Source organism: Ranitomeya variabilis, chromosome 6 (assembly GCF_051348905.1).
Source record: "Ranitomeya variabilis isolate aRanVar5 chromosome 6, aRanVar5.hap1, whole genome shotgun sequence".
Classification (NCBI taxonomy): domain Eukaryota; kingdom Metazoa; phylum Chordata; class Amphibia; order Anura; family Dendrobatidae; genus Ranitomeya; species Ranitomeya variabilis.
Window position 1 is genome coordinate 483,231,901 of NC_135237.1, and position 21,378 is coordinate 483,253,278.

Below are 21,378 nucleotides of genomic sequence, written 5' to 3' on the forward strand. Positions count from 1 at the left end.
CACCGGGACGGTTAAATGGTCACACAGAGGACACATTTCAGACGTGTTTTCAGTTCCACATGTGCGAGGAGAATACGTTTCTGAGCCACCTTGCACACATGCAGCATTACCGCTGTACAAGGTGGCTGGATAACGTAAAAACGCCTGGGGGAGGGGGGACAGGTTCCCTTCAATTTCAGTTCTTGTGTCTGCGTGGCTTTTGCAGGACACGTTGCCGGCTGCACAGCAGGGGAACAGCTGGCGGTGCTGGACCCCACTGACACATTGGCTGGTGTTTTTCTCTGTGCAGCTAGCACATCTGGGCCCCAACTGGCGGTGTGTTAGAGCCCAGGGACAGCAGGAGGAGGAGCAGGAGGAGGAGGAGCAGGGGGAGGGGAGTGTAGGCCGAAGCCTGCACTGGCGGCAGCTTTGGGTCTGTTGTGTCTGCGTGGCTTTTGCAGGACACGTTGCCGGCTACACAGCAGGGGAACAGCTGGCGGTGCTGGACCCCACTGACACATTGGCGAGGTGTTTGGCTCTGTGCAGCCAGCACTTCCGGACAGCAACTAGCGTTGTTGGAGCCCGGGCTCTGCAGGTGGAGCAGAGTGTAGGCCGAAGCCTAATTGAACCGATTTCAAAAGTCACCTTTAACCCCCCCTCAGGGGTTACAAAGTAGAAGAGCCACAGCTTATGCAGCAGCAGTGCTGCGCAAGTCAAAGGTTGCTCTTGTAATTTTTCTCCTTGCACACGCTGAATGGAACACGTATAACATTCAGCCCTTTATACAGTCAAACTGTGTAATGGAGGCGCGAGTTCCCTTTGTAATGAGACGCAGCACAGGTGTCAAGAATCCCACCTTGGTGCTGGGTGCAGCCTCCCGAGCGTTGTTATTTGCTGTACAGGAGTCTGCGCTGTCGTGTTATCCCCTGGCCTAGCGCCGTTAGCGCTGCCCATCTTCTGGCATCATGTAATGTCGGCCGGTGCGGTTCGCGATGACCATGAATCCCAGCCCCGCAGTGTCTTAACATTGTTAAAACACTGCGGGGCTGGGATTCAGGGCCTGGCGCAGCACATATGTTGGCCTCTCACACTCGGGTCCTTACACCCGCTTCAGACTGTGCGGCGTCATCTGATCCCTTATCGCATGCCACGGCCATGAAGCCGCACAGTCCGAAGAAGGCGGAAGGAGAGGAGGGACAGGCGAACTGATGCACTGATCCTGCCCATGAATCACACCCTCGCAGTCCCAATAAATAAGACACCGAGGGGCGTTGTGTGGGTCAGGGCGGCCGCAGAGGCGCAGCCAGCCAAACAATGATGCCAGAAGACGGGCAGCGCTACCAAGGGGGTTGCAGCGTGTCATTACAAAGGAAAGTCACACCACCGGGACGGTTAAATGGTCACACAGAGGACACATTTCAGACGTGTTTTCAGTTCCACATGTGCGAGGAGAATACGTTTCTGAGCCACCTTGCACACATGCAGCATTACCGCTGTACAAGGTGGCTGGATAACGTAAAAACGCCTGGGGGAGGGGGGACAGGTTCCCTTCAATTTCAGTTCTTGTGTCTGCGTGGCTTTTGCAGGACACGTTGCCGGCTGCACAGCAGGGGAACAGCTGGCGGTGCTGGACCCCACTGACACATTGGCTGGTGTTTTTCTCTGTGCAGCTAGCACATCTGGGCCCCAACTGGCGGTGTGTTAGAGCCCAGGGACAGCAGGAGGAGGAGCAGGAGGAGGAGGAGCAGGGGGAGGGGAGTGTAGGCCGAAGCCTGCACTGGCGGCAGCTTTGGGTCTGTTGTGTCTGCGTGGCTTTTGCAGGACACGTTGCCGGCTACACAGCAGGGGAACAGCTGGCGGTGCTGGACCCCACTGACACATTGGCGAGGTGTTTGGCTCTGTGCAGCCAGCACTTCCGGACAGCAACTAGCGTTGTTGGAGCCCGGGCTCTGCAGGTGGAGCAGAGTGTAGGCCGAAGCCTAATTGAACCGATTTCAAAAGTCACCTTTAACCCCCCCTCAGGGGTTACAAAGTAGAAGAGCCACAGCTTATGCAGCAGCAGTGCTGCGCAAGTCAAAGGTTGCTCTTGTAATTTTTCTCCTTGCACACGCTGAATGGAACACGTATAACATTCAGCCCTTTATACAGTCAAACTGTGTAATGGAGGCGCGAGTTCCCTTTGTAATGAGACGCAGCACAGGTGTCAAGAATCCCACCTTGGTGCTGGGTGCAGCCTCCCGAGCGTTGTTATTTGCTGTACAGGAGTCTGCGCTGTCGTGTTATCCCCTGGCCTAGCGCCGTTAGCGCTGCCCATCTTCTGGCATCATGTAATGTCGGCCGGTGCGGTTCGCGATGACCATGAATCCCAGCCCCGCAGTGTCTTAACATTGTTAAAACACTGCGGGGCTGGGATTCAGGGCCTGGCGCAGCACATATGTTGGCCTCTCACACTCGGGTCCTTACACCCGCTTCAGACTGTGCGGCGTCATCTGATCCCTTATCGCATGCCACGGCCATGAAGCCGCACAGTCCGAAGAAGGCGGAAGGAGAGGAGGGACAGGCGAACTGATGCACTGATCCTGCCCATGAATCACACCCTCGCAGTCCCAATAAATAAGACACCGAGGGGCGTTGTGTGGGTCAGGGCGGCCGCAGAGGCGCAGCCAGCCAAACAATGATGCCAGAAGACGGGCAGCGCTACCAAGGGGGTTGCAGCGTGTCATTACAAAGGAAAGTCACACCACCGGGACGGTTAAATGGTCACACAGAGGACACATTTCAGACGTGTTTTCAGTTCCACATGTGCGAGGAGAATACGTTTCTGAGCCACCTTGCACACATGCAGCATTACCGCTGTACAAGGTGGCTGGATAACGTAAAAACGCCTGGGGGAGGGGGGACAGGTTCCCTTCAATTTCAGTTCTTGTGTCTGCGTGGCTTTTGCAGGACACGTTGCCGGCTGCACAGCAGGGGAACAGCTGGCGGTGCTGGACCCCACTGACACATTGGCTGGTGTTTTTCTCTGTGCAGCTAGCACATCTGGGCCCCAACTGGCGGTGTGTTAGAGCCCAGGGACAGCAGGAGGAGGAGCAGGAGGAGGAGGAGCAGGGGGAGGGGAGTGTAGGCCGAAGCCTGCACTGGCGGCAGCTTTGGGTCTGTTGTGTCTGCGTGGCTTTTGCAGGACACGTTGCCGGCTACACAGCAGGGGAACAGCTGGCGGTGCTGGACCCCACTGACACATTGGCGAGGTGTTTGGCTCTGTGCAGCCAGCACTTCCGGACAGCAACTAGCGTTGTTGGAGCCCGGGCTCTGCAGGTGGAGCAGAGTGTAGGCCGAAGCCTAATTGAACCGATTTCAAAAGTCACCTTTAACCCCCCCTCAGGGGTTACAAAGTAGAAGAGCCACAGCTTATGCAGCAGCAGTGCTGCGCAAGTCAAAGGTTGCTCTTGTAATTTTTCTCCTTGCACACGCTGAATGGAACACGTATAACATTCAGCCCTTTATACAGTCAAACTGTGTAATGGAGGCGCGAGTTCCCTTTGTAATGAGACGCAGCACAGGTGTCAAGAATCCCACCTTGGTGCTGGGTGCAGCCTCCCGAGCGTTGTTATTTGCTGTACAGGAGTCTGCGCTGTCGTGTTATCCCCTGGCCTAGCGCCGTTAGCGCTGCCCATCTTCTGGCATCATGTAATGTCGGCCGGTGCGGTTCGCGATGACCATGAATCCCAGCCCCGCAGTGTCTTAACATTGTTAAAACACTGCGGGGCTGGGATTCAGGGCCTGGCGCAGCACATATGTTGGCCTCTCACACTCGGGTCCTTACACCCGCTTCAGACTGTGCGGCGTCATCTGATCCCTTATCGCATGCCACGGCCATGAAGCCGCACAGTCCGAAGAAGGCGGAAGGAGAGGAGGGACAGGCGAACTGATGCACTGATCCTGCCCATGAATCACACCCTCGCAGTCCCAATAAATAAGACACCGAGGGGCGTTGTGTGGGTCAGGGCGGCCGCAGAGGCGCAGCCAGCCAAACAATGATGCCAGAAGACGGGCAGCGCTACCAAGGGGGTTGCAGCGTGTCATTACAAAGGAAAGTCACACCACCGGGACGGTTAAATGGTCACACAGAGGACACATTTCAGACGTGTTTTCAGTTCCACATGTGCGAGGAGAATACGTTTCTGAGCCACCTTGCACACATGCAGCATTACCGCTGTACAAGGTGGCTGGATAACGTAAAAACGCCTGGGGGAGGGGGGACAGGTTCCCTTCAATTTCAGTTCTTGTGTCTGCGTGGCTTTTGCAGGACACGTTGCCGGCTGCACAGCAGGGGAACAGCTGGCGGTGCTGGACCCCACTGACACATTGGCTGGTGTTTTTCTCTGTGCAGCTAGCACATCTGGGCCCCAACTGGCGGTGTGTTAGAGCCCAGGGACAGCAGGAGGAGGAGCAGGAGGAGGAGGAGCAGGGGGAGGGGAGTGTAGGCCGAAGCCTGCACTGGCGGCAGCTTTGGGTCTGTTGTGTCTGCGTGGCTTTTGCAGGACACGTTGCCGGCTACACAGCAGGGGAACAGCTGGCGGTGCTGGACCCCACTGACACATTGGCGAGGTGTTTGGCTCTGTGCAGCCAGCACTTCCGGACAGCAACTAGCGTTGTTGGAGCCCGGGCTCTGCAGGTGGAGCAGAGTGTAGGCCGAAGCCTAATTGAACCGATTTCAAAAGTCACCTTTAACCCCCCCTCAGGGGTTACAAAGTAGAAGAGCCACAGCTTATGCAGCAGCAGTGCTGCGCAAGTCAAAGGTTGCTCTTGTAATTTTTCTCCTTGCACACGCTGAATGGAACACGTATAACATTCAGCCCTTTATACAGTCAAACTGTGTAATGGAGGCGCGAGTTCCCTTTGTAATGAGACGCAGCACAGGTGTCAAGAATCCCACCTTGGTGCTGGGTGCAGCCTCCCGAGCGTTGTTATTTGCTGTACAGGAGTCTGCGCTGTCGTGTTATCCCCTGGCCTAGCGCCGTTAGCGCTGCCCATCTTCTGGCATCATGTAATGTCGGCCGGTGCGGTTCGCGATGACCATGAATCCCAGCCCCGCAGTGTCTTAACATTGTTAAAACACTGCGGGGCTGGGATTCAGGGCCTGGCGCAGCACATATGTTGGCCTCTCACACTCGGGTCCTTACACCCGCTTCAGACTGTGCGGCGTCATCTGATCCCTTATCGCATGCCACGGCCATGAAGCCGCACAGTCCGAAGAAGGCGGAAGGAGAGGAGGGACAGGCGAACTGATGCACTGATCCTGCCCATGAATCACACCCTCGCAGTCCCAATAAATAAGACACCGAGGGGCGTTGTGTGGGTCAGGGCGGCCGCAGAGGCGCAGCCAGCCAAACAATGATGCCAGAAGACGGGCAGCGCTACCAAGGGGGTTGCAGCGTGTCATTACAAAGGAAAGTCACACCACCGGGACGGTTAAATGGTCACACAGAGGACACATTTCAGACGTGTTTTCAGTTCCACATGTGCGAGGAGAATACGTTTCTGAGCCACCTTGCACACATGCAGCATTACCGCTGTACAAGGTGGCTGGATAACGTAAAAACGCCTGGGGGAGGGGGGACAGGTTCCCTTCAATTTCAGTTCTTGTGTCTGCGTGGCTTTTGCAGGACACGTTGCCGGCTGCACAGCAGGGGAACAGCTGGCGGTGCTGGACCCCACTGACACATTGGCTGGTGTTTTTCTCTGTGCAGCTAGCACATCTGGGCCCCAACTGGCGGTGTGTTAGAGCCCAGGGACAGCAGGAGGAGGAGCAGGAGGAGGAGGAGCAGGGGGAGGGGAGTGTAGGCCGAAGCCTGCACTGGCGGCAGCTTTGGGTCTGTTGTGTCTGCGTGGCTTTTGCAGGACACGTTGCCGGCTACACAGCAGGGGAACAGCTGGCGGTGCTGGACCCCACTGACACATTGGCGAGGTGTTTGGCTCTGTGCAGCCAGCACTTCCGGACAGCAACTAGCGTTGTTGGAGCCCGGGCTCTGCAGGTGGAGCAGAGTGTAGGCCGAAGCCTAATTGAACCGATTTCAAAAGTCACCTTTAACCCCCCCTCAGGGGTTACAAAGTAGAAGAGCCACAGCTTATGCAGCAGCAGTGCTGCGCAAGTCAAAGGTTGCTCTTGTAATTTTTCTCCTTGCACACGCTGAATGGAACACGTATAACATTCAGCCCTTTATACAGTCAAACTGTGTAATGGAGGCGCGAGTTCCCTTTGTAATGAGACGCAGCACAGGTGTCAAGAATCCCACCTTGGTGCTGGGTGCAGCCTCCCGAGCGTTGTTATTTGCTGTACAGGAGTCTGCGCTGTCGTGTTATCCCCTGGCCTAGCGCCGTTAGCGCTGCCCATCTTCTGGCATCATGTAATGTCGGCCGGTGCGGTTCGCGATGACCATGAATCCCAGCCCCGCAGTGTCTTAACATTGTTAAAACACTGCGGGGCTGGGATTCAGGGCCTGGCGCAGCACATATGTTGGCCTCTCACACTCGGGTCCTTACACCCGCTTCAGACTGTGCGGCGTCATCTGATCCCTTATCGCATGCCACGGCCATGAAGCCGCACAGTCCGAAGAAGGCGGAAGGAGAGGAGGGACAGGCGAACTGATGCACTGATCCTGCCCATGAATCACACCCTCGCAGTCCCAATAAATAAGACACCGAGGGGCGTTGTGTGGGTCAGGGCGGCCGCAGAGGCGCAGCCAGCCAAACAATGATGCCAGAAGACGGGCAGCGCTACCAAGGGGGTTGCAGCGTGTCATTACAAAGGAAAGTCACACCACCGGGACGGTTAAATGGTCACACAGAGGACACATTTCAGACGTGTTTTCAGTTCCACATGTGCGAGGAGAATACGTTTCTGAGCCACCTTGCACACATGCAGCATTACCGCTGTACAAGGTGGCTGGATAACGTAAAAACGCCTGGGGGAGGGGGGACAGGTTCCCTTCAATTTCAGTTCTTGTGTCTGCGTGGCTTTTGCAGGACACGTTGCCGGCTGCACAGCAGGGGAACAGCTGGCGGTGCTGGACCCCACTGACACATTGGCTGGTGTTTTTCTCTGTGCAGCTAGCACATCTGGGCCCCAACTGGCGGTGTGTTAGAGCCCAGGGACAGCAGGAGGAGGAGCAGGAGGAGGAGGAGCAGGGGGAGGGGAGTGTAGGCCGAAGCCTGCACTGGCGGCAGCTTTGGGTCTGTTGTGTCTGCGTGGCTTTTGCAGGACACGTTGCCGGCTACACAGCAGGGGAACAGCTGGCGGTGCTGGACCCCACTGACACATTGGCGAGGTGTTTGGCTCTGTGCAGCCAGCACTTCCGGACAGCAACTAGCGTTGTTGGAGCCCGGGCTCTGCAGGTGGAGCAGAGTGTAGGCCGAAGCCTAATTGAACCGATTTCAAAAGTCACCTTTAACCCCCCCTCAGGGGTTACAAAGTAGAAGAGCCACAGCTTATGCAGCAGCAGTGCTGCGCAAGTCAAAGGTTGCTCTTGTAATTTTTCTCCTTGCACACGCTGAATGGAACACGTATAACATTCAGCCCTTTATACAGTCAAACTGTGTAATGGAGGCGCGAGTTCCCTTTGTAATGAGACGCAGCACAGGTGTCAAGAATCCCACCTTGGTGCTGGGTGCAGCCTCCCGAGCGTTGTTATTTGCTGTACAGGAGTCTGCGCTGTCGTGTTATCCCCTGGCCTAGCGCCGTTAGCGCTGCCCATCTTCTGGCATCATGTAATGTCGGCCGGTGCGGTTCGCGATGACCATGAATCCCAGCCCCGCAGTGTCTTAACATTGTTAAAACACTGCGGGGCTGGGATTCAGGGCCTGGCGCAGCACATATGTTGGCCTCTCACACTCGGGTCCTTACACCCGCTTCAGACTGTGCGGCGTCATCTGATCCCTTATCGCATGCCACGGCCATGAAGCCGCACAGTCCGAAGAAGGCGGAAGGAGAGGAGGGACAGGCGAACTGATGCACTGATCCTGCCCATGAATCACACCCTCGCAGTCCCAATAAATAAGACACCGAGGGGCGTTGTGTGGGTCAGGGCGGCCGCAGAGGCGCAGCCAGCCAAACAATGATGCCAGAAGACGGGCAGCGCTACCAAGGGGGTTGCAGCGTGTCATTACAAAGGAAAGTCACACCACCGGGACGGTTAAATGGTCACACAGAGGACACATTTCAGACGTGTTTTCAGTTCCACATGTGCGAGGAGAATACGTTTCTGAGCCACCTTGCACACATGCAGCATTACCGCTGTACAAGGTGGCTGGATAACGTAAAAACGCCTGGGGGAGGGGGGACAGGTTCCCTTCAATTTCAGTTCTTGTGTCTGCGTGGCTTTTGCAGGACACGTTGCCGGCTGCACAGCAGGGGAACAGCTGGCGGTGCTGGACCCCACTGACACATTGGCTGGTGTTTTTCTCTGTGCAGCTAGCACATCTGGGCCCCAACTGGCGGTGTGTTAGAGCCCAGGGACAGCAGGAGGAGGAGCAGGAGGAGGAGGAGCAGGGGGAGGGGAGTGTAGGCCGAAGCCTGCACTGGCGGCAGCTTTGGGTCTGTTGTGTCTGCGTGGCTTTTGCAGGACACGTTGCCGGCTACACAGCAGGGGAACAGCTGGCGGTGCTGGACCCCACTGACACATTGGCGAGGTGTTTGGCTCTGTGCAGCCAGCACTTCCGGACAGCAACTAGCGTTGTTGGAGCCCGGGCTCTGCAGGTGGAGCAGAGTGTAGGCCGAAGCCTAATTGAACCGATTTCAAAAGTCACCTTTAACCCCCCCTCAGGGGTTACAAAGTAGAAGAGCCACAGCTTATGCAGCAGCAGTGCTGCGCAAGTCAAAGGTTGCTCTTGTAATTTTTCTCCTTGCACACGCTGAATGGAACACGTATAACATTCAGCCCTTTATACAGTCAAACTGTGTAATGGAGGCGCGAGTTCCCTTTGTAATGAGACGCAGCACAGGTGTCAAGAATCCCACCTTGGTGCTGGGTGCAGCCTCCCGAGCGTTGTTATTTGCTGTACAGGAGTCTGCGCTGTCGTGTTATCCCCTGGCCTAGCGCCGTTAGCGCTGCCCATCTTCTGGCATCATGTAATGTCGGCCGGTGCGGTTCGCGATGACCATGAATCCCAGCCCCGCAGTGTCTTAACATTGTTAAAACACTGCGGGGCTGGGATTCAGGGCCTGGCGCAGCACATATGTTGGCCTCTCACACTCGGGTCCTTACACCCGCTTCAGACTGTGCGGCGTCATCTGATCCCTTATCGCATGCCACGGCCATGAAGCCGCACAGTCCGAAGAAGGCGGAAGGAGAGGAGGGACAGGCGAACTGATGCACTGATCCTGCCCATGAATCACACCCTCGCAGTCCCAATAAATAAGACACCGAGGGGCGTTGTGTGGGTCAGGGCGGCCGCAGAGGCGCAGCCAGCCAAACAATGATGCCAGAAGACGGGCAGCGCTACCAAGGGGGTTGCAGCGTGTCATTACAAAGGAAAGTCACACCACCGGGACGGTTAAATGGTCACACAGAGGACACATTTCAGACGTGTTTTCAGTTCCACATGTGCGAGGAGAATACGTTTCTGAGCCACCTTGCACACATGCAGCATTACCGCTGTACAAGGTGGCTGGATAACGTAAAAACGCCTGGGGGAGGGGGGACAGGTTCCCTTCAATTTCAGTTCTTGTGTCTGCGTGGCTTTTGCAGGACACGTTGCCGGCTGCACAGCAGGGGAACAGCTGGCGGTGCTGGACCCCACTGACACATTGGCTGGTGTTTTTCTCTGTGCAGCTAGCACATCTGGGCCCCAACTGGCGGTGTGTTAGAGCCCAGGGACAGCAGGAGGAGGAGCAGGAGGAGGAGGAGCAGGGGGAGGGGAGTGTAGGCCGAAGCCTGCACTGGCGGCAGCTTTGGGTCTGTTGTGTCTGCGTGGCTTTTGCAGGACACGTTGCCGGCTACACAGCAGGGGAACAGCTGGCGGTGCTGGACCCCACTGACACATTGGCGAGGTGTTTGGCTCTGTGCAGCCAGCACTTCCGGACAGCAACTAGCGTTGTTGGAGCCCGGGCTCTGCAGGTGGAGCAGAGTGTAGGCCGAAGCCTAATTGAACCGATTTCAAAAGTCACCTTTAACCCCCCCTCAGGGGTTACAAAGTAGAAGAGCCACAGCTTATGCAGCAGCAGTGCTGCGCAAGTCAAAGGTTGCTCTTGTAATTTTTCTCCTTGCACACGCTGAATGGAACACGTATAACATTCAGCCCTTTATACAGTCAAACTGTGTAATGGAGGCGCGAGTTCCCTTTGTAATGAGACGCAGCACAGGTGTCAAGAATCCCACCTTGGTGCTGGGTGCAGCCTCCCGAGCGTTGTTATTTGCTGTACAGGAGTCTGCGCTGTCGTGTTATCCCCTGGCCTAGCGCCGTTAGCGCTGCCCATCTTCTGGCATCATGTAATGTCGGCCGGTGCGGTTCGCGATGACCATGAATCCCAGCCCCGCAGTGTCTTAACATTGTTAAAACACTGCGGGGCTGGGATTCAGGGCCTGGCGCAGCACATATGTTGGCCTCTCACACTCGGGTCCTTACACCCGCTTCAGACTGTGCGGCGTCATCTGATCCCTTATCGCATGCCACGGCCATGAAGCCGCACAGTCCGAAGAAGGCGGAAGGAGAGGAGGGACAGGCGAACTGATGCACTGATCCTGCCCATGAATCACACCCTCGCAGTCCCAATAAATAAGACACCGAGGGGCGTTGTGTGGGTCAGGGCGGCCGCAGAGGCGCAGCCAGCCAAACAATGATGCCAGAAGACGGGCAGCGCTACCAAGGGGGTTGCAGCGTGTCATTACAAAGGAAAGTCACACCACCGGGACGGTTAAATGGTCACACAGAGGACACATTTCAGACGTGTTTTCAGTTCCACATGTGCGAGGAGAATACGTTTCTGAGCCACCTTGCACACATGCAGCATTACCGCTGTACAAGGTGGCTGGATAACGTAAAAACGCCTGGGGGAGGGGGGACAGGTTCCCTTCAATTTCAGTTCTTGTGTCTGCGTGGCTTTTGCAGGACACGTTGCCGGCTGCACAGCAGGGGAACAGCTGGCGGTGCTGGACCCCACTGACACATTGGCTGGTGTTTTTCTCTGTGCAGCTAGCACATCTGGGCCCCAACTGGCGGTGTGTTAGAGCCCAGGGACAGCAGGAGGAGGAGCAGGAGGAGGAGGAGCAGGGGGAGGGGAGTGTAGGCCGAAGCCTGCACTGGCGGCAGCTTTGGGTCTGTTGTGTCTGCGTGGCTTTTGCAGGACACGTTGCCGGCTACACAGCAGGGGAACAGCTGGCGGTGCTGGACCCCACTGACACATTGGCGAGGTGTTTGGCTCTGTGCAGCCAGCACTTCCGGACAGCAACTAGCGTTGTTGGAGCCCGGGCTCTGCAGGTGGAGCAGAGTGTAGGCCGAAGCCTAATTGAACCGATTTCAAAAGTCACCTTTAACCCCCCCTCAGGGGTTACAAAGTAGAAGAGCCACAGCTTATGCAGCAGCAGTGCTGCGCAAGTCAAAGGTTGCTCTTGTAATTTTTCTCCTTGCACACGCTGAATGGAACACGTATAACATTCAGCCCTTTATACAGTCAAACTGTGTAATGGAGGCGCGAGTTCCCTTTGTAATGAGACGCAGCACAGGTGTCAAGAATCCCACCTTGGTGCTGGGTGCAGCCTCCCGAGCGTTGTTATTTGCTGTACAGGAGTCTGCGCTGTCGTGTTATCCCCTGGCCTAGCGCCGTTAGCGCTGCCCATCTTCTGGCATCATGTAATGTCGGCCGGTGCGGTTCGCGATGACCATGAATCCCAGCCCCGCAGTGTCTTAACATTGTTAAAACACTGCGGGGCTGGGATTCAGGGCCTGGCGCAGCACATATGTTGGCCTCTCACACTCGGGTCCTTACACCCGCTTCAGACTGTGCGGCGTCATCTGATCCCTTATCGCATGCCACGGCCATGAAGCCGCACAGTCCGAAGAAGGCGGAAGGAGAGGAGGGACAGGCGAACTGATGCACTGATCCTGCCCATGAATCACACCCTCGCAGTCCCAATAAATAAGACACCGAGGGGCGTTGTGTGGGTCAGGGCGGCCGCAGAGGCGCAGCCAGCCAAACAATGATGCCAGAAGACGGGCAGCGCTACCAAGGGGGTTGCAGCGTGTCATTACAAAGGAAAGTCACACCACCGGGACGGTTAAATGGTCACACAGAGGACACATTTCAGACGTGTTTTCAGTTCCACATGTGCGAGGAGAATACGTTTCTGAGCCACCTTGCACACATGCAGCATTACCGCTGTACAAGGTGGCTGGATAACGTAAAAACGCCTGGGGGAGGGGGGACAGGTTCCCTTCAATTTCAGTTCTTGTGTCTGCGTGGCTTTTGCAGGACACGTTGCCGGCTGCACAGCAGGGGAACAGCTGGCGGTGCTGGACCCCACTGACACATTGGCTGGTGTTTTTCTCTGTGCAGCTAGCACATCTGGGCCCCAACTGGCGGTGTGTTAGAGCCCAGGGACAGCAGGAGGAGGAGCAGGAGGAGGAGGAGCAGGGGGAGGGGAGTGTAGGCCGAAGCCTGCACTGGCGGCAGCTTTGGGTCTGTTGTGTCTGCGTGGCTTTTGCAGGACACGTTGCCGGCTACACAGCAGGGGAACAGCTGGCGGTGCTGGACCCCACTGACACATTGGCGAGGTGTTTTTCTCTGTGCAGCTAGCACATCTGGGCCCCAACTGGCGGTGTTAGAGCCCAGGGTCAGCAGGAGGAGCAGGGGGAGCGGAGTGTAGGCCGAAGCCTGCACTGGAGCAAGTTGAAAGGAAACCTTTAACCCCCCCCCCCAGGCGTTTGTAGCTGGAAGAGCCATCGTGTACAGCACTAATGCTGGAAAAGGTAAACTTAGCTCTTTTAATTATGGTCCTTGCAGATGCTGAACCTAACACTTATGAAATGTGTCCCCTCACAGCGTTCAACCGTCCGGTCGGTGGAACTTTCCTTTGTCATGTGACGCAGCACAGCCGTCATTTTTACCCCCTTGTCGCCGTGCGCCGCCTCCTCAGCGTTGTTTGAATCTGTCCCGGAGCCTGCGCTGTTAGGTTACCCCTTGGCCATGCACACATTTTGCGCTGCCCGTCTTCTGACATCATTTGCTGTCAGGCTGGCTGCGCCTGTGCGGGTGCGCTGTCCGAGATTCAGCCTCGCGGTGTCGTCTAATGTAATCCCACCGCGGGCCTGGGATCCGTGTCCATGCGCAGTGCATATCCTCGCCTCTCACTCCCCTCCCTACGGCTTCTAAAGACTGTGCGGTGTCACGGCCGTGGCATGCTATTAGGGACCAGCTGACACCGAACAGTCTTTAGAAGCCGTAGGGAGGGGAGTGAGAGGCGAGGATATGCACTGCGCATGTCCACGGATCACAGGCCCGCGGTGGGATAACATTACACGACACTGCGAGGCTGAATCTCGGACAGCGCACCCGCACAGGCGCAGCCAGCCTGACAGCAAATGATGTCAGAAGACGGGCAGCGCAAAATGTGTGCATGGCCAAGGGGTAACCTAACAGCGCAGGCTCCAATGCTGCTTGGCTGGCCCCCTGTTTCCAAGCCAAGAGATTCAGAGAACAGAAGTAGAGACTGCTCCTGTCCTGGGATCTCTGTCTGCCTGGGCAATTTTGCAGGTGGTGAAGAGACAGATGGCTGCTCTCCAGTGCTCTGTGTCTGAGAAGATGTGGCACTAATGGAAGTTGATGCATTAGCTGCCATCCATCCCACAACGGCTTCAATTTGGTCTTCACGCAGCAGCGGTGTACGGCGCTCGGCGACAAAGCTGCGCATGAACGACTGTTCCCTTGTGAAAGTGGGTGCTGATGACTCACCGGTGCCCGCAGCAGGCACAGAATCCCCACGTCCCCTCCCTGCTCCGCGCCCACGCCCACGCCCACGTGCCTTACTCACTGCCTTCTTCATCTTGGTTGACTGATAAAGATAAGCAGAAAAGTACTAACGGCTTTGTGTGCTTATTCCTGAGCAACTCCTCCTAACAGGTATAAGACACACTAATTTTCTAAAGTGTGGACTAGACTTGAATATGAGATAATGTGGCCTACACAAATGTAAAGTGGTGTGTAACTGGTGTGTTTGGTGAACTTTATTATTTATTTATTTTTTTGGGGCTGAACTGACAACGGATAGAGCTGCAATCACACGGAGACCGTGCAGACAGCCGTAAACGGCGCTGCAAGGCCCAAAAACCCTCCTCTACTTTATCCTATGTAGTGTTTTTCCACAAATTAGCTGGAGACGGGTGGAAAGACACTAATAGGATTTTTTAAAATAAATTAGCAGCAGACTACACTACTTTGAAAAAAAAGAAAATTGATTTGGCGGTATGACGCAGTGAAAAACCCTGAGCTGCAGACAACCAGGCTACGGCTGCTCACAGACTACAGGGCGAGCTGCAGTCACACGGAGACCGTGCAGACAGCCGTAAACGGCGCTGCAAGGCCCAAAAACCCTCCTCTACTTTATCCTATGTAGTGTTTTTCCACAAATTAGCTGGAGACGGGTGGAAAGACAATAATAGGATTTTTTAAAATAAATTAGCAGCAGACTACACTACTTTGAAAAAAAAGAAAATTGATTTGGCGGTATGACGCAGTGAAAAACCCTGAGCTGGAGACAACCAGGCTATAGCTGCTCACAGATTACAGGGCGAGCTGCAGTCACACGGAGACCGTGCAGACAGCCGTAAACGGCGCTGCAAGGCCCAAAAACCCTCCTCTACTTTATCCTATGTAGTGTTTTTCCACAAATTAGCTGGAGACGGGTGGAAAGACACTAATAGGAATTTTTGGAAAAAATGTGCAGCAGCCTGCACTACTTCAAAAAAAAAAAAAAAAAGGACAGTATGAGGCAATGAACCACCCTCCCTGAACTGAATACAACCAGCTATGGATGGCCTATGTGGCTGCACTCAGACTAGAGAGTGGGCTGCACTCACACACACACACACACAGAGACCTTGCAGATCGCTGTGAAAACAGCGCTACAAGGCAAAAGGAAGGTGAATAGTAGGTGAACACAGCGGTTGCTAAATTAGCCTTTGGAAAGCACAAAGAAGCAAATCGCTATCTCTAAACTGTCCCTCAGTCAGCAAACAGCGTCCTGTCACTAACTGAATTCACAGCAGAGTGATCGCAAAATGGCGCCAGCGACTTTTAAACTGCATCATGACATCATTTCAGCAGCCAATCACAGCCATGCCAGTAGTTTCATGCCCTCCATGCTGAACAGGATGTGCCCACACTTGAAATCATTCTCATTGGCTGAATTTCTGCATTTTGAATCTGGGAACTTCCGATTCCGGTATCCGATACGCGGCAAGTATCGGAATCCCGGTATCGGAATTCCGATACCGCTAGTATCGGCCGATACCCGATACTTGCGGTATCGGAATGCTCAACACTACTGATCAGTATTGTAGTATTCAGTCACTATGTGGTGGTAATATGTGGTCAGGAAATGGTGTTGTGGTATTTGTCCCTTGTATGTGCTATTTGGTCACCAAGTGGTTGTAATATGTGGTCTTGACATGGTGTGGTGGTATTTGTTCCTTGTATGTGATATTGGTCAAAATATACCTAAATTGTATTGCATATTTTAACAAATATTTAATAGGTTACAGTAGAGTAGGGCCTGGCCATTTTTCTGGAATAATCTGGTTCAAGTATATCATGACCCCCGTCACATGACCCCCGTACATGACCCCCGTCACATGACCAGGGGGGCCCACAGTGTCTGAACAGCCCGGGGCCCTGGCTGCCCTTAATCCACCCCTGTTGACCAGTATTCTTAATATCCATTGTAGGAAAAATATCTGAAGGATTTGCAAAGGATTATATGCAGGAATATGTGATACAAGTTAAAATATAAGGACAGAAATTGTCAAACCAACCTTGGGGTATTTTTTGTAAGTAGGTGATTAGAAATCAGGATGTAATAATAAAAATCTCTTTATTTATATAGCGCCAACATATTCTGCAGCGCTGTACAGTTTTTGCACACATTATCATCGCTGTCCCCGATGGGGCTCACAATCTTAATTCCCCATCAGTATGTCTTTGGAGTGTGGGAGGAAACTGGAAAACCCGGAGGAAACCCACACAAACACGGGGAGAGCATACAAACTCCTTGCAGATGTTGTCATAGGTGGGATTTGAAACCAGGACCCCATTTTACACTGTTCCACTTAGACATTTTATGGGAAAATTATGGTCTATAAACAGCATAATAACACTATGGCAATGGTGTAGCAAGCCCAAACTCTTATATAGTATCAGGGTGAAAATCTGTGAATAAGCTATTCAAGAAATAACTATGAGCAGGAATGATATACTGTGGTCTATCTCTATTGCATTGAGACCTTCAGTTTATAACATTTGTATTTTATATATTGAGATGAAAGGAGGGACATTTTTACTTAATTCCAGATGACAATTAGTAAATTTTACTACTCCATAAACTACATGTTTGTTATTCATGTCTGATCCCCAACAACTATAGATTTATTTTGTAATTATTTTATTCATAATGAAATGTTAATGTATATGTATATTCTATCAATTTGTTATTTGGGGTCATAATTGTAAATTGGCTTACACTGCTTGGAGGAGAATTTCTTTTTCATTATTACAGAGCTGTGGTTCATATCCCTGCAGCAAACTGCAAGGTAGAGCACAAGAGTTTTAATTGTTTCCCATCAAAATAGCTGTGTAAGCTTGATTAACGGTGTTCAGCAACATTCATAATAGTCCAAGCCTGGTCCTGCATAAAATAGAAACTGGGAAAAAAAAATCAATAAGATTTAATAAGATCAGGAACAATCACTTACAATAGTACATCAATCACGCAAAGTAATAGGTGCAGGATTTGATAGGGTCCTGAACTGCCTGAGAGATTCATAACTTGTACTCGTTAATGATTTGTTCATTTGCATTTTATCAATCTAGCCACAACTGACAAGACGAAGGACCAGAAGGAGGAGAATATGTTGACTAAGTCAATCAAACCTAGCAATTAAAAGTCGGACAACAAATACAACAACCACAGAGCCAAAACACGTATTGTGCTAAATTAATATGAAATAATAATTACACTTTTAAGCCATGTACATAAGAACACATTTTCCGTAGCCTGCTGGTGAACTAGTCTCCAGGACTCATTATATTAAAAGAAATTTACTGCAATAAAAAATCCTTTCTTTTTATAGACCTCATATATCTTTCATATTTTGCAATCCCATGGAAGTAATAACATGAAAAGAGCATAGTGTCCTGTTTATTGCCTCTTTTCTAAAATAAATAAACCCCATAGTCATGCCATCAGGAAAAAATGAAATAATTTTCGACGCAGCTAAAGCCATCTTAACGATATATCATTCTGGTGATTGTTGTGCTGTTGTGTTCCATATTGTTTATGAAAAACTCATCTGAATCTTCACGGTGGGAAGACAATGGTTTTTGTATAAAATTCTTATAAAATTACCTCTTTTAGATTTATTTCAAATTGTGTTAGCTTAAAAAATTAGCAATTCAGAATAGAACCTTTGAGTTTGCAGTAATTAGAATATCATATAAGTGTTATGATCAATCTCAAGGATGAGTACTGTAATTATATGATAATTATTGCAAATTATACCACTTTTCTATATGAATAATGAACTTTACTCAAATCTAAATTATAGTTTTAAAATCATCAACTATTGATGTTACATTGCATTATTAGGTTTGCTATTCATCAATTTGGCATTGAGTAAAAATTCTGTTGTAGAAAGTTATAGTCAGATACCAGTATATTGTATTATTTTCTGCTCATCAAGAATCATATTAATAGTGATGAGAGAATTTTTTTAAAAAACAATCGCCAAACATAAAATCGGCACAATATGGCACATTCGTATTCGTGATCGGAAACACAAGCAAAATTTTATAAACGTGGAAAGAATCAGAAACATCTGATTAAAAGTGCAGGGAAATATTTGTGCTGCCACTAAAATATTTTCAGCACTTTGGCAATGATAATGGTGGTGTACGATTAGCATGGGGCAAGTGTTTGATGAGGGTAGAGGGTTTGCAGAGCTTAAAGTTGTGGCGTGCTTGTAAACTGTAATTTTTTCTTCTAACTTTATGTATGTTCATTACTAGCCAATCAGAGCGCACGAAGCATTCACAATGTCCTGACACAACGGCTTGTGTCATTGGCTGCTGAAATCACATGTTCTTCTCCATATAAAGAGCTGACATCTTGTTTTAGCATTATTGTAACACTGTAACAGCACAGAGAGGCTGCTCCTGATACTAGCTGTGTTCGCAGCTAGTGATAGGGAAATCAGGGACCACCTTAATGTGGCCTTATAATTCACATATGGGATTCTTAGGCTGACAGAATATGTCTTGACATGTCTGAGACTTTGCTAAGTCATACCTGCTGACTTCTGATTAAAGTTGTTGATGAGAGCTAGGCCTAATAAAGATAAGACTTAGACCCTTAGCCCCTGACATGGATAAACCTAAGTTACCCCTTATGTCAGAGTCACCTGCTCAGAGAGATGTCCTTATTAGGAATTAGACCTGATGAATTATAGGATGATTTCATATGTAATAAACAGCTGATTGGCGGACATAATGTATACGCCTACTCAAAAGTGTATATAACTGCATGTCCTTCCTGGAATAAACATGGCAATGATCAGATACCACATCTGTCTCTGTCCATCATTCTCTAGAGAATCCTAGAATTTGGCAGCCATCCAATATCCCTGAAGGGTCTGACTTGCAGACCACCCCAACATATTTGGTGTCCCTTGTGTGGACGGCCACAACAGGAGACCGTCAATATCTGGAGGCCCGGCACTTCGCAGACCTGAGACCAGGACCCACAGACAACATCACCGGTGAAGGTAAGAACCTTAGCTTCTTACAATCTCTCTGTGTCTCCACCTGTCTCACAATCTGCAGCCGACTTCCGGGTATGTTATAGTTTTGGTCTATCCTTACAAGGCCGTCCATATTGGCAAAGAACCATAGAATATCCTAGTGATACTTAAAAGGCATATTAGATTGGTTAATTTTATGTGCTGTTATACGTCAAGTTTATGACTGAAGATTGACTGAGTGTGTGAATTTGCCCTTGGGGACACGTCCTCTCGGGAAGGAGTGATAGAGATACGGTGTAAAAAGCTGGTTGATTCGGGTTAGGGTCTCTGCAGTTCCCTCCGGTGACTCCTTGGAGCATCCTGGGTCAGAGATCAAGTCTGTTTGTGTCCATCTGTCCTTGCATGCACAAGCTGCCCCTCCCTAGATGGTGCTGGTAGGTCGGGAGAGAATTTTAGTTGCACTAATCTGCTTGCTGTTAGCTAGTTTTGTTCTCTGGTTAATATATAGGGTTTCTGTGTATGCCATAGTAAGTCTGAAGGGGATGCCCTTAGATGTACAAGGAGGCCTAAGTAGGATTAGTGAGTGACGCTGCGGCGGTCACATATGGGCCAAATCACTAATCACACCCCGCAGTCCGCACGGCTGAGTTTTTAGCTTAGGTTAAGAAAGGAGCGGAGAAGGGGAATTGCGTTTCCACACACCTTAACTGTGAGAAACAGTATAGGTTAGAAAGTGTAGATAGGGTGCTAGCACCATAGAGTAGAGAAGAGGCCGTGAGGAGTGGGCACAAAAAGAGGCTACACATTAGAACAGTGAGATATCAGTGTCAGTCAGGAAGACCAGAGAACGTAGGAAAAGAGCAGGCAGAAATAGGGAATATAGACAGCAAAGAGCACAGGGAGGGGTGCAGCGCTTATGAGATAGTAAAGAGGAAAGGCAAAGCTGCTGTGAAAGACTCTAGAAAGTTGTTGAAAGGTTTGGGCATGAAGAATGACCAGTTAGACTCTTTCCTTTGGAACGCAGCTTTGAACGGGAGTAAAGGGTGGATTACAGATAACAAGTTGTTAGTGCAGGCAAGGGCGTGGACAGATGTAGCAAACGAGTTAAGGAGAGAAGGAAGTTGGGTGAAGGTAGAAACACCGCAAGGAATGAGATACAGACAGAAAACAAAAATGCCTCCGCCATTTCAACCTCATCTTACGGCTCCTGCTCTGCCAGGTCCGGAAGGGTGGGTTTGTGTGTGTGGACAGCAAAACCCCGACTGGCGTGAACAATGTTCTGCCTGCGGGAGACCGAGACCCTACGGGGTGGCAGGACTTTATCCTGTCCTACACACCCAGACTGCAGCACCAGACCCTGGACGCAATGTGACAATAAAAACAGAAGGAAATGTAGGCACATCAGTAGATTACGAAGATGATCAACCATCAACATTAGGCCACCCTCCAGTTCTCCACACCCTGGATGAAACTGGTGCTTCTGCAGCAACATCCACCCCCATACGCACAACTGCACCCATGATGACAACTGCCTCCCATTACAAACCATGGGGCCCGAAAGACCACATGACATTGGTCAAGGACGCACCAGACCCATATGACTTACCCATGGCCTTCTACAGATGGATGGTAGGAATGAATAATACCTATACATGTACTTGGGTAGATTTAGAGTCCATCTTAAGAGGGAAAATTGGGGACGCTAGAATGGAGTCAGTTCTGGATGCAATAAATAGGGCAGGGAGAGGATATGCTTCAGAAAGACGCTTGGGATCACAGTATGTCAGGACTGTAGACTCAGGAATACACTTCCTACAGGGACTACATGCATGGTGCCAGGCACGGGTGGGGGAATCCACAATTTCTCTGCTAGACATAGTACAAGGTCCAAATGACACAGTGGAACACTTCTGGGGGAACTTGAAACTGTGACACGCAGATTTGGGTTATGAAAGCATGGGGGAGGCAGGTAGGAGACTTTTCCATGGGGCATTCATGGCAGGGCTTAAGCCACAGCTCAGGCAGAAGGTCCAGGCAGCTAAGCCCGACTGGAGAATATGCCAGATAGAGGAGTTGGTGCGGGTGGAAAAAGGGGTGGAATTAGATCAGAAGGCAAAGCCAGTACAGATACATTATGCTTCCAATAACGTTCAGAGGAACAGGACAAATTCTGCCAGAACAGACCGACAACAAATTGAGTGCTACAACTGTGGGAAAAGGGGGCACACCAGCCGTCATTGCAGGGCACCTAGGAAAGAGACTCAGCCCAAGACGGACGCCCCAGCCCAGAACCCACAATAGGAAACAGGCAACCCCATAGCCATCTACCCCCTTAGGGCACGCACACACACAAGCCCACAAGAGGTATTCCCAGGACATCTCCCAGATGGTAGAAAA